Source organism: Phocoena sinus, chromosome 17 (assembly GCF_008692025.1).
Source record: "Phocoena sinus isolate mPhoSin1 chromosome 17, mPhoSin1.pri, whole genome shotgun sequence".
Lineage (NCBI taxonomy): Eukaryota > Metazoa > Chordata > Mammalia > Artiodactyla > Phocoenidae > Phocoena > Phocoena sinus.
The window spans coordinates 28,850,305-28,862,431 of NC_045779.1; the positions used below are offsets into that span (position 1 = coordinate 28,850,305).

Sequence of the window (12,127 nt, forward strand, 5' to 3'; positions counted from 1 at the left end):
ATCATAGTTGAAAACTTCCCTAATATGGGAAAGGAAATAGTTAATCAAGTCCAGGAAGCACAGAGGGTCCCATACAGGATAAATACAAGGAGAAACACGCCAAGACACATATTAATCAAACTGTCAAAAATTAAATACAAAGAAAGCATATTAAAAGCAGCAAGGGAAAAACAACAAATAACACACAAGGGAATCCCCATAAGGTTAACAGCTGATCTCTCAGCAGAAACCCTACAAGCCAGAAGGGAGTGGCAGGACATACTGAAAGTGATGAAGGAGAATAGCCTGAAACCAAGACTACTCTACCCAGCAAGGATCTCATTCACATTTGATGGAGAAATTAAAACCTTTACAGACAAGCAAAAGCTGAGAGAGTTCAGCACCACCAAACCAGCTTTACAACAAATGCTAAAGGAACTTCTCTAGACACGAAACACAAGAGAAGGAAATGACCTATAGTAGCGAACCCAAAACAATATATAAAATGGAAATAGGAACATACATATCAATAATTACCTTAAATGTAAATGGACTAAATGCTCCCACCAAAAGACACAGATTGGCTGAATGGATACAAAAACAAGACCCTTATATATGCTGTCTACAAGAGACCCACTTCAGAACTAGAGACACATACAGACTGAAAGTAAGGGGATGGAAAAAGATATTCCATGCAAATGGAAACCAAAAGAAAGCTGGAGTAGCAATTCTCATATCAGACAAAATAGACTTTAAAATAAGGACTATTAAAAGGGACAAAGAAGGACACTACATAATGATCAAGGGATCGATCCAAGAAGAAGATATAACAATTGTAAATATTTATGCACCCAACATAGGAGCACCTCAATACATAAGGCAAATACTAACAACCATAAAAGGGGAGATCAACAGTAACACATTCATAGTAGGGGACTTTAACACCCCACTTTCACCCATGGACAGATCATCCAAAATGAAAATAAATAAGGAAACACAAGCTTTAAATGATACATTAAACAAGATGGACTTAATTGATGTTTATAGGACACTCCATCCAAAAACAACAGAATACACATTTTTCTCAAGTGCTCATGGAACATTCTCCAGGATAGATCATATCTTGGGTCACAAATCAAGCCTTGGTAAATTTAAGAAAACTGAAATTGTATCAAGTATCTTTTCCGACCACAACGCCATGAGACTAGATATCAATTACAGGAAAAGATCTGTAAAAAATACAAACACATGGAGGCTAAACAATACACTACTTAATAATGAAGTGATCACTGAAGAAATCAAAGAGGAAATAAAAAAATACCTAGAAACAAATGACAATGGAGACACAACGACCCAAAACCTATGGGATGCAGCAAAAGCAGTTCTAAGGGGGAAGTTTATAGCAATACAAGCCCACCTTAAGAAGCAGGAAACATCTCGAATAAACAACCTAACCTTGCACCTCAAGCAATTAGAGAAAGAAGAACAAAAAAACCCCAAAGCTAGCAGAAGGAAAGAAATCATAAAAATCAGATCAGAAATAAATGAAAAAGAAATGAAGGAAACAATAGCAAAGATCAATAAAACTAAAAGCTGGTTCTTTGAGAAGATAAACAAAATAGATAAACCACTAGCCAGACTCATCAAGAAAAAAAGGGAGAAGACTCAAATCAATAGAATTAGAAATGACAAAGGAGAAGTAACAACTGACACTGCAGAAATAAAAAAAATCATGAGAGATTACTACAAGCAACTCTATGCCAATAAAATGGACAATCTGGAAGAAATGGACAAATTCTTAGAAATGCACAACCTGCCAAGACTGAATCAGGAAGAAATAGAAAATATGAACAGACCAATCACAAGCACTGAAATTGAAACTGTGATTAAAAACCTTCCAACAAACAAAAGCCCAGGACCAGATGGCTTCACAGGTGAATTCTATCAAACGTTTAGAGAAGAGCTAACACCTATCCTTCTCAAACTCTTCCAAAATATAGCAGAGGGAGGAACACTCCCAAATTCCTTCTACGAAGCCACCATCACCTTGATACCAAAACCAGACAAGGATGTCACAAAGAAAGAAAACTACAGGCCAATATCACTGATGAACATAGATGCAAAAATCCTCAACAAAATACTAGCAAACAGAATCCAACAGCACATTAAAAGGATCATACACCATGATCAAGTGGGGTTTATTCCAGGAATGCAAGGATTCTTCAATATACGCAAATCTATCAATGTGATAAACTATATTAACAAATTGAAGGAGAAAAACCATATGATCATCTCAATAGATGCAGAGAAAGCTTTCGACAAAATTCAACACCCATTTATGATAAAAACCCTCCAGAAAGTAGGCATAGAGGGAACTTTCCTAAACATAATAAAAGCCATATATGACAAGCCCACAGCAAACATCATCCTCAATGGTGAAAAACTGAAAGCATTTCCACTAAGATCAGGAACAAGACAAGGTTGCCCACTCTCACCACTCTTATTCAACATAGTTTTGGAAGTTTTAGCCACAGCAATCAGAGAAGAAAAGGAAATAAAAGGAATCCAAATTGGACAAGAAGAAGTAAAGCTGTCACTGTTTGCAGATGACATGATACTATACATAGAGAATCCTAAAGATGCTACCAGAAAACTACTAGAGCTAATCAATGAATTTGGTAAAGTAGCAGGATACAAAATTAATGCACAGAAATCTCTGGCATTCCTATATACTAATGATGAAAAATCTGAAAGTGAAATCAAGAAAACACTCCCATTTACCATTGCAACAAAAAGAATAAAATATCTAGGAATAAACCTACCTAAGGATACGAAAGACCTGTATGCAGAAAATTATAAGACACTGATGAAAGAAATTAAAGATGATACAAATAGATGGAGAGATATACCATGTTCTTGGATGGGAAGAATCAACATTGTGAAAATGACTCTACTACCCAAAGCAATCTACAGATTCAATGCAATCCCTATCAAACTACCACTGGCATTTTTCACAGAACTAGAACAAAAAATTTCGCAATTTGTATGGAAACACAAAAGACCCCGAATAGCCAAAGCAATCTTGAGAACGAAAAAAGGAGCTGGAGGAATCAGGCTCCCTGACTTCAGACTATATTACAAAGCAACAGTAATCAAGACAGTATGGTACTGGCACAAAAACAGAAAGACAGATCAGTGGAACAGGATAGAAAGCCCAGAGATAAACTCACGCACATATGGACACCTTATCTTTGATAAAGGAGGCAGGAATGTACAGTGGAGAAAGGACAGCCTCTTCAATAAATGGTGCTGGGAAAACTGGACAGGTACATGTAAAAGTATGAGATTAGATCACTCCCTAACACCATACACAAAAATAAGCTCAAAATGGATTAAAGACCTAAATGTAAGGCCAGAAACTATCAAACTCTTAGAAGAAAACATAGGAAGAACACTCTATGACATAAATCACAGCAAGATCCTTTCTGACCCACCTCCTAGAGTAATGGAAATAAAAACAAAAATAAACAAATGGGACCTAATGAAACTTCAAAGCTTTTGCACAGCAAAGGAAACCATAACCAAGACCAAAAGACAACCCTCAGAATGGGAGAAAACATTTGCAAATGAAGCAACTGACAAAGGATTAATCTCCAAAATTTACAAGCAGCTCATGCAGCTCAATAACAAAAAAACAAACAACCCCATCCAAAAATGGGCAGAAGACCTAAATAGACAGTTCTCCAAAGAAGATATACAGAATGCCAACAAACACATGAAAGAATGCTCAACATCATTAATCATTAGAGAAATGCAAATCAAAACTACAATGAGATATCATCTCACACCAGTCAGAATAGCCATCATCAAAAAATCAAGAAACAATAAATGCTGGAGAGGGTGTGGAGAAAAGGGGACACTCTTGCACTGCTGGTGGGAATGTGAATTGGTTCAGCCACTGTGGAGAACAGTATGGAGGTTCCTTAAAAAACTACAAATAGAATTACCATATGACCCAGCAATCCCACTACTTGGCATATACCCTGAGAAAACCAAAATTCAAAGAGAGTCATGTACCAAAATGTTCATTGCAGCTCTATTTACAATAGCCAGGACATGGAAACAACCTAAGCGCCCATCATCGGATGAATGGATAAAGAAGATGTGGCACATATACACAATGGAATATTACTCAGCCTTAAAAAGAAATGAAATTGAGCTATTTGTAATGAGATGGATAGACCTAGAATCTGTCATACAGAGTGAAGTAAGTCAGAAAGACAAAGACAAATACCGTATGCTAACACATATATATGGAATTTAAGGGAAAAAAATGTCATGAAGAACCTAGGGGTAAGATAGGAATAAAGACGCAGACCTACTGGAGAACGGACTTAAGGATATGGGGAGGGGGAAGGGTGAGTTTTGACAGGGCGAGAGAGAGTCATGGACATATACACACTAACAAACGTAGTAAGGTAGATAGCTGGGGGGAAGCAGCCGCAAGGCACAGGGATATTAGCTCGGTGCTTTGTGACAGCCTGGAAGGGTGGGATGGGGAGAGTGGGAGGGAGGGAGACGCAAGAGGGAAGACATATGGGAACATATGTATATGTATAGCTGATTCACTTTGTTGTAAAGCAGAAACTAACACACCATTGTAAAGCAATTATACCCCAATAAAGATGTTTAAAAAAAAAAAAATAAATAAAAAATAAAAAAGAGTTCAGTGATATGGTTAGTTATTACCTCCCAAACAGTCTTTGTATTTTCCTTAAAATAGACTTCTTAATGTCAACACAGACAGGGCTTGGTTTTTTGTCCATGGAAGGGGTCAGGGTGCTATATGGGCCATCATCTTTCCTGAATGATGGCTGCTGTGGGTTTTTGCATCTCCACAGCCAGGCTGTCCAGGCCCACAGAGCTATCACACATCCTTCTTGATGTTCTTTCGGTGTCTACCCTTCTAATATTTCTGTAGAGAAACCAAGCTACACATGATTTCAACTCCCTGGTTGCAGTGTAACTCATGAACATATATCTCCACATTTCCACAAAAATCTACTTTATTTCTTCTAGTCCTAGGGTGAAGGATCAGAGCACAGGATGGAACATAAGAGATCCTCCTCCCTTATATTTCTAGGGCTGGAGGAAGAAAAAGTAAATTTATATTAAATTCTCCCTACAACAAGATTTCAAAAACAATCATTGCTTTTAGCTAAAGGCTAAATAGCAAGATTTTAATGAAAGTCCTTCCAGATCCTGTCTCCTGTAAAGAGATTACTTGTGTAATTTAGTTGCTAAAGGCCATATGTCTTATTCTGACTTTTCTCTGCTTTTCTTTAAATTTTTAAAAAAGTTGCTCTAGGGGGCATCCCTGGTGGCACAGTGGTTGAGAGTCCGCCTGCTGATGCAGGGGACATGGGTTCATGCCCCGGTCTGGGAGGATCCCACATGCCGCAGAGCGGCTGGGCCTGTGAGCCATGGCCACTGAGCCTGCGCGTCTGGAGTCTGTGCTCCGTAACGGGAGAGGCCACAACAGTGAGAGGCCCGTGTACCGCAAAAAAAAAAAAAAAAAAATGTTGCTCTAGGCAAATGAGAGCTACCTAACTATATAACTTATACTAAGCTGATCTCAAAGATAGACTTGGCTACAAGTAAGTGAAGAATATTAAGAATTCTTGAAGATCTCTGATAAAATATAACTCTTCCTTTAGCACTGACTCACATAGTGAGAGTGCACAGGGTCTTTTCCTATAGTTTCTTAGGGCTTCTTTCTGGAATCAGAAAACTTTGGGGAGGCTACTTGGGCAACAGTTCTCAACTGTGACTTGAGAGGCCTTGGGTTTCCAAACTTCAGGGTTGAGAGTGAAAAGGTGTTGATTGCATTCCCTTACACCTCATTTATCTGGTCTGTGGTGGAGCTCCTTAGTATGCAATAGTTAGGTAGTTCAGTAACAATCCTAAGTCCTTTAAGACTGTCCCAGACTGTGCCTTTAACTACTTGGTAAAGTTCCACACAACCTTTGTGCAACTGCCTGAGGATTACAAAATGAGGCAATGACATGTAGGTTAGTGCCTCAGTTTTCCGTCATCACCCAGGAGGCAGCCGGAACCAGTCCGGTGAGAAAGAACTCCAGGAAAAACACTTCCCCAGGTTCATGTCAGTAATGCTTTTAAAATGGAGACCCACAGAGTCCAAAGGACTCCTTAAGGGCCTTAGCGGCTATGAACAAATCTCCAGTTAGAATGAAGCTTATGAGCATAAACTTCCTAGAACAAATAGGGCTGATTTTATGCAGTGATTTGATCTGGGGAAGATGAAATCCTGGCAATGTTATCAGTTCCTCCTGTTGGTAATTTTTGGGGGTGCTAGCTAGCTGGGTTTACATTTGACGTTCTTACAATGTGGTCTTTTGTTGCTCCTGTTGCAGGCTCCAAGAGTTCTCAGAGATCTCCCTCAGAGTTGGACAAGATTCAACTGTGCGGTTGCTTGCAGTTGGCACCAGCTGTTGCTACACTTTTCAATCCTAATTTTGTTTTTTGCTTAAGATTGTGTTTCTAGTCCTCCCCCAACTTCTGATACTACAAATATAGTGCCAAGTTGTTTGCTGGTGAGCATGATATTATTAATAAAGGCCAGTGGCTCCTTTCAAAGGAGCATCAACTATTAACATAAAATCACTCCTGGAAATAAGGCTGACTGTGCCATTTATTTTGGTTACTACATTTTTAAAAGAATCATTCTAAGTTTAAAATAAGAGGTGGCAAATAAAACTTTGCTTAAGGATTCAAGGCATTAAAACATAAAGTTGGAGTGGTGAGGAAGAAAGGAAATCATCATTTAGCAGCCGTTAAATATCATAAAGCTTGAAGAAAAGATAAGGTGACTTTTACTAGATCAAATATTAGCAGCAATGTTCTGGCATGATGAACATGCCTTCTATATGAGATGAGTATGACATCCACTCAAAAAACAGCCCAGTGGGGAGAGAAATGCCAACCATAATAGACGTGACCTTTCAGTGCCTTGGCCATTGGCATTGCGCGAGGGTAATCCTAGATCACCCATTTTTCCATTTGGATGTAGCTGAGACTGACGGGGCAGGTGTCCTGCCTAAACCAACTGATTTACGATCTGCTTTCAGTCTCCTTCCTACTTGCCTCTTCCAAAGTGAGCTTGAAAATCCAATTCTTTCCACTACCTCTTCAGAGAACCTAGAGTTAAGGTAGTGATATATTATTTTTGTTACTGGTAAGGCTGCTTGAGCCAATGCAAAGATTGATGATAAATGCATGCACCTGAAAAAATATTTAAATCTATTAAATTTAGTAGGATTGAAATGCAGCTACTCACCGAAGACTTGAATTGCAGTGTCTAGAGAAAGCTACATTGAGCACAACTTAATCCCCTCATCATAATATGAACAAAACATAAGACAAATGGTACCACGGCAGTCGGGCACCACAAATTATGGTTGTCGAAATGAGCTATGGATTGACTTCGTGACTCACAATTACTCACACACATCAATTAAGGTCACCAGCCTGCCTCCTTAATCATCAGGGCTGCCCCCAGATCATTCAACCCAACTCCAGGCAATGGACAGTGAAAGTTTGTTGGGACTTCGGTGATCCATCACTTCTTAGGGTATAAAATTGGGCTGGACAGCACTGCATGTGGGAGGGAGAGAATCACATTCACTACATGTGACAAGTAACACTTACAGATTCCTGCCTCTCTCTGATTTGTCCTCAGGAGGAAAAGTGCTTAAAACCAGTCCAGAGGGGATGTCATAGTTCCATTCTGGAGTAAACATGTGTGAACCTGTCTTTTCTGGAAGTTTAACTCTGTTTTTAGTGCCTGGCTTGAATGTCAAACCTACACTTGTACGCCCAGGTTCAGTTCTATCCAATGCCATCCAGAGAAGCTTTGCTCTCTGGACCTCCCACCTGGACTCTGACCTTGCCTTTGTCTGGGGATGGCCATCACAGATGGACTGCTGCCTGCCTCAGGACCCATGTGTCTTCTCTGCCCATCCCCTGCCTGCCAGCTTAGCCCAGCTTCTCATCCAGAATCCTTTTATTCTATCCTGTTCTGTGACCATTAGTTGAATTCAGGCTCAGATAACCACTTAGGCCACAGGCTGAGAGTACTTGCCAGAGAAGAATACTGTCTGGGGACCTAAGCGACCGAGGGATAGTGCAGCCAGGCATGAGCCAAAAACAAAGGCCAGTGTGTGCTCTTCAGTGGTCAAAAATGTGTGGAAAAACATCTGGCCTAAATGGGAAAAAGGTGAAAGCAAGAAGAACATGAGCCATTTATTATGTGCCACACTAATGACTAATGCCAGGCTGTGCACTTGTAACTCAGCTGACTTGGGTAGCATTTGTGTCTTAAGTCTCTCACACATTGTGAAAAATCATTCATGGATATATTTATTTATGACTTTAATTTTTTGAATGGATAATAAGTTCATTTTGTTCTAAACTTATGAAAGGGTACAAAGTAAAAAAATCTCCCTCCCATCATCCCAGAGAGAAATAAAGCTATCAGTTTTGCTCATACTCTTCTAGTTGATGCATATACATGAAAATAACTGCATATATTTTCTCTTTCAAAAAAATACAGATAGTATTCTTGGTATACCTTTTTGGCCCTCACCTTTCCCCCTTAACATATTATTTAATTTTAAAATTAAATGTCTTTTTGCTTGAACAAATAACCCCACACTTCTCTTGGGATCAAGTACAGATAATACCTTGGAATCACAGAATGAAGTTACTTTAAAGAAAGCAAGAAGATAAGGCACATTAGAAAATTTCCTAAATTCCTCTTTGTGCACGAGAGGAAAATAATATAAAATTACTTCAACTTTGAAAAAGCTTTGTGGACTATAGAGTCATTCACAAATATAACAGATTACCAGTTGCTCATCTGAAACATTTGGGACCACATGTGCTTCAGACTGTAGAATGTTTCAGATCTTATAAGAGCATTACAATGCAAATATTATATAAGTAATGCCCTCAGTGGTGCCTGGTGGAGCACCCTGTAATTTAACACATTACTATTTTTATAACAAAATGTATAAGCAGTCATAATAAGTGGAATAAATAAGGACTATAATTAGCTTCATATCAGTTCAGGTCAAGTTTTGTTCACAAATGAGTTCAGGTCAAGTCGGGTCAGATTTTTGCAGAAAAACTTGGTTTTCAGAAAGTTTGGGATTTCAGGGTTGGAAGCAAGTCATAGTGGACCTGTATTTCCCTCTCCTATGTTGAGCGGGTCAACACAACAGCAATGTGAGTGGTAGGAAAACAGTCAGATCTAGACTCAAGGGTCTAAATACCTGCTCTACCATTTAATCCTTAGATGACACTGTGGAAGTTTCTTGACCTCTGTAAGTCTCTGTTACCTCATCTGAAAAATGAGGAAAATAATTCCTACCTTGCAGGACTGTAGTGAGGGCTAAATTATGTTTCAAGTATCTGGTACCTGGTAAGCAAACTAGGATGACAGCTGTTATCATTATTTATGGAGGTGAAGTCTAATGAAATAGAATTTAAATCTTTTATTTTTCATGAAGAATTTGAAAGTAGCAGGAGAGAGAGGTAGGAATTTAGTATAAGAATCCCAGGAGAGTTCCTTAAGGAATAAGGATCAATACCCCAAAGCTTCCTTTCTGGAATTTAAATTTATAGAAACCTGTTAGGGTAGACAGGGCAGTGCTGACCTAAGCTCAGAGTCCTGGAAGTTCCAAAGAGCTTCGGAAAATGAAATCCCCAGAAAGTGGATAGTCCCAAACTAACCTGGAACGAGAAGGACAACAGTAGTCTGGACCCATCAGGAATCGGACATATGAAGATGTCCTACTCCAGGCATTTGTGGTCACACTTTCAGACTGGGACTTACTATGTTAATTCATTTATTTATTCATTTAGCAATTATATTTGAATGCTGAATAATCATTGTTGTACGAAAATATTCAGGAAATGTTGGGACATGACCCTAGGGTATTATAGCTTATTGGGGACTTATAATAAATAAGTAAACAACAAGAAAATTACTGAAAATCGTAAATTCTTTGAGTAAACTGGGTAGGGAGTAGTGAGGGCAAGAATAGGATGCTTTAGATTAGGCAGACAAAGAAAGCCTATTGAAAATAGTGATCTTCAAGCTGAGATGAGAAAGCACCAGCTGTGTAAAGAGGAAGTCAGGAGGTGGCGGGGGGGGGGGGGGGGGGGGGGGGTAGTGGTGGAAATACAGGAGCTGTTTCTTCTGCTTGAAATACTCCTTGCCTGTAACGCCCTGTTGCTGGCTCCTTCTCATCATTCGGATTTCAGATTCAGTGCCATCCACTCAGATCTTCCTGACCTTTCTAAACTTAACTTCTTCACTTTTGCCAGTCACTTTCTACCCATTACCCTGATTTATTTCTTCAGAGCTCTTATCACCATCTAAAATTATCTTGTTTGTCGTTGCACTTGCTTACTGTGTGTCTCCCCTCCTTAGAAGGAAAACCTCATAAGAGTCCTGAGCACTTTGTCTAGTACCTGTGGGTATCTAAATATTTGTTGAATGCCTAAAAAAAGAAACTATGGAAAGACCCTAAAGTATAAAAGAACTTGGTGTATTCTAGGAAATGAAATCAGGCCTTTGGGTCTTGTCACATTAATGGCCCCCAATGAATCTTGCCTCCTGGCATCCATGCTCTTATGAAGCTGTCTCCCACATTGACTTTGGGCTTGGCCACATGACTTCTTTGGCCAATGGGGCATCCATGAACAACATAAGTTTGATAAGTGCTTATTCGGAACACAGATGAGCCATGAGAGAGAGCCCTGTCTGGTCTTGCCTCCTTCAAATGGAAATACCACTTGGAGAGCAAAGCCCTGTCATCCCAGAGTCCCAGTTAAACTTTTCTTCCTGCTGATCTTCTGGTTAAATACAGCTGCATGAGTGGCAAAACCAGAAGAACAACCCTCCTAATCCCCTGAACGCCCACACCACAGAAATGTGAGATAAAAAATAGTTGCTTTAAATCACAGAGTTTTTGGGTGATCTGTTACCTGCAAAAGAACTGGACCAAAGCTGAAGCACAGTGAGCAGGGAAAAGTGATATGAAATGGGTTTAGAGAAGTAGACAGGGAAACAATCATTCAGAGCCTTAAACATGTAAAGTTATTTTATATTAAATGTGATGGGAAATTATTAATAGGCTTGAAAGAAAGAAAGAATTTATGATTGAAGGGATCATTTAGGGGGCTATTCCAGTCATCTATTGATGTTTTGACTAATGGAATATGGTGAAAGAATCTTTACTGATTTCCAGGCTCAGGCCTCGAGACTGACACCTTCTACTTTCTTTCTCCAGAAATAATCTCTTGGAGGCCTGAGCCTCCATTTAAAAAGTTGATCCTCTGCTGTAGAAATCATGTTAAGAGGTCCTAAGTCACAGAGCCCCCCAGGTTCAACAGGATGGGATCTACTCTAGCTATCTTTGGGAAGAGTCCAGTCTGCCATAAGGCCCCAGATATTATCTTTCATTCCTCACAATAACACTCTTAAGTCATTAATATCATTTTAATTTTTATGGATCAGAAAAATAAAGTTTAGTTGGGTTATACCACTTTGTTTAAACTTTCATAGAGGTAGAAATTCCAAAAGCAGACTATTTCTACTATAAGAGATTAGATAGGATCTGGATTGGTAATATACGAGAACCTTAATGGCAGAAAGAGGAGAGGCAAACATTGTTACAGTCAGGGAGAAGATAAGAGAAAAGGAAGGAATATTCTAGGAAAGCAACTCTTTCTTCTCACCGCTCTTTTCCCAAACTATACCCCACCCCAAGTACCTTCAGTGACAGCTATAACCACAATCGCTGAAGAATACCTCCTTCTAAGTTTTCCACACTACAATTGCTTCAAATCCCTTTAGAAGGAAAACAGAATTATTAAAACATTTTTTTGCAGTAGTTAATAGCTAAAAGCTGGAAACAAATATCATCTAACAGAGAAATGGGCAAATACATTGTGACATTGCCCTACAATGGAGTATAAACAGAACTATATGCATCAACACAGATAAATCTCAAAAATGTAAGCAAACTAAGCAAAAAAAGTTAAATTGGATAACAATGGA

General features: G+C 39.1%; 1 protein-coding gene across 3 annotated transcripts in view; it reads right to left on the bottom strand.

The window, feature by feature from the left end:
* The window catches only part of CA1 (carbonic anhydrase 1), a 55,210-nt gene that overhangs the window by 20,991 nt on the left and 22,092 nt on the right, over positions 1–12,127 (bottom strand). Inside the window, exon 2 of one of the 3 annotated variants that reach the window (XM_032610674.1) lies at positions 7,505–7,653. The exons of the other annotated variants lie outside the window; for them this stretch is intronic. The gene's annotated coding sequence lies outside the window, so the exon portion shown is untranslated. The remainder of the gene's footprint in view (positions 1–7,504; positions 7,654–12,127) is intronic. 3 annotated transcript variants of the gene reach the window in all.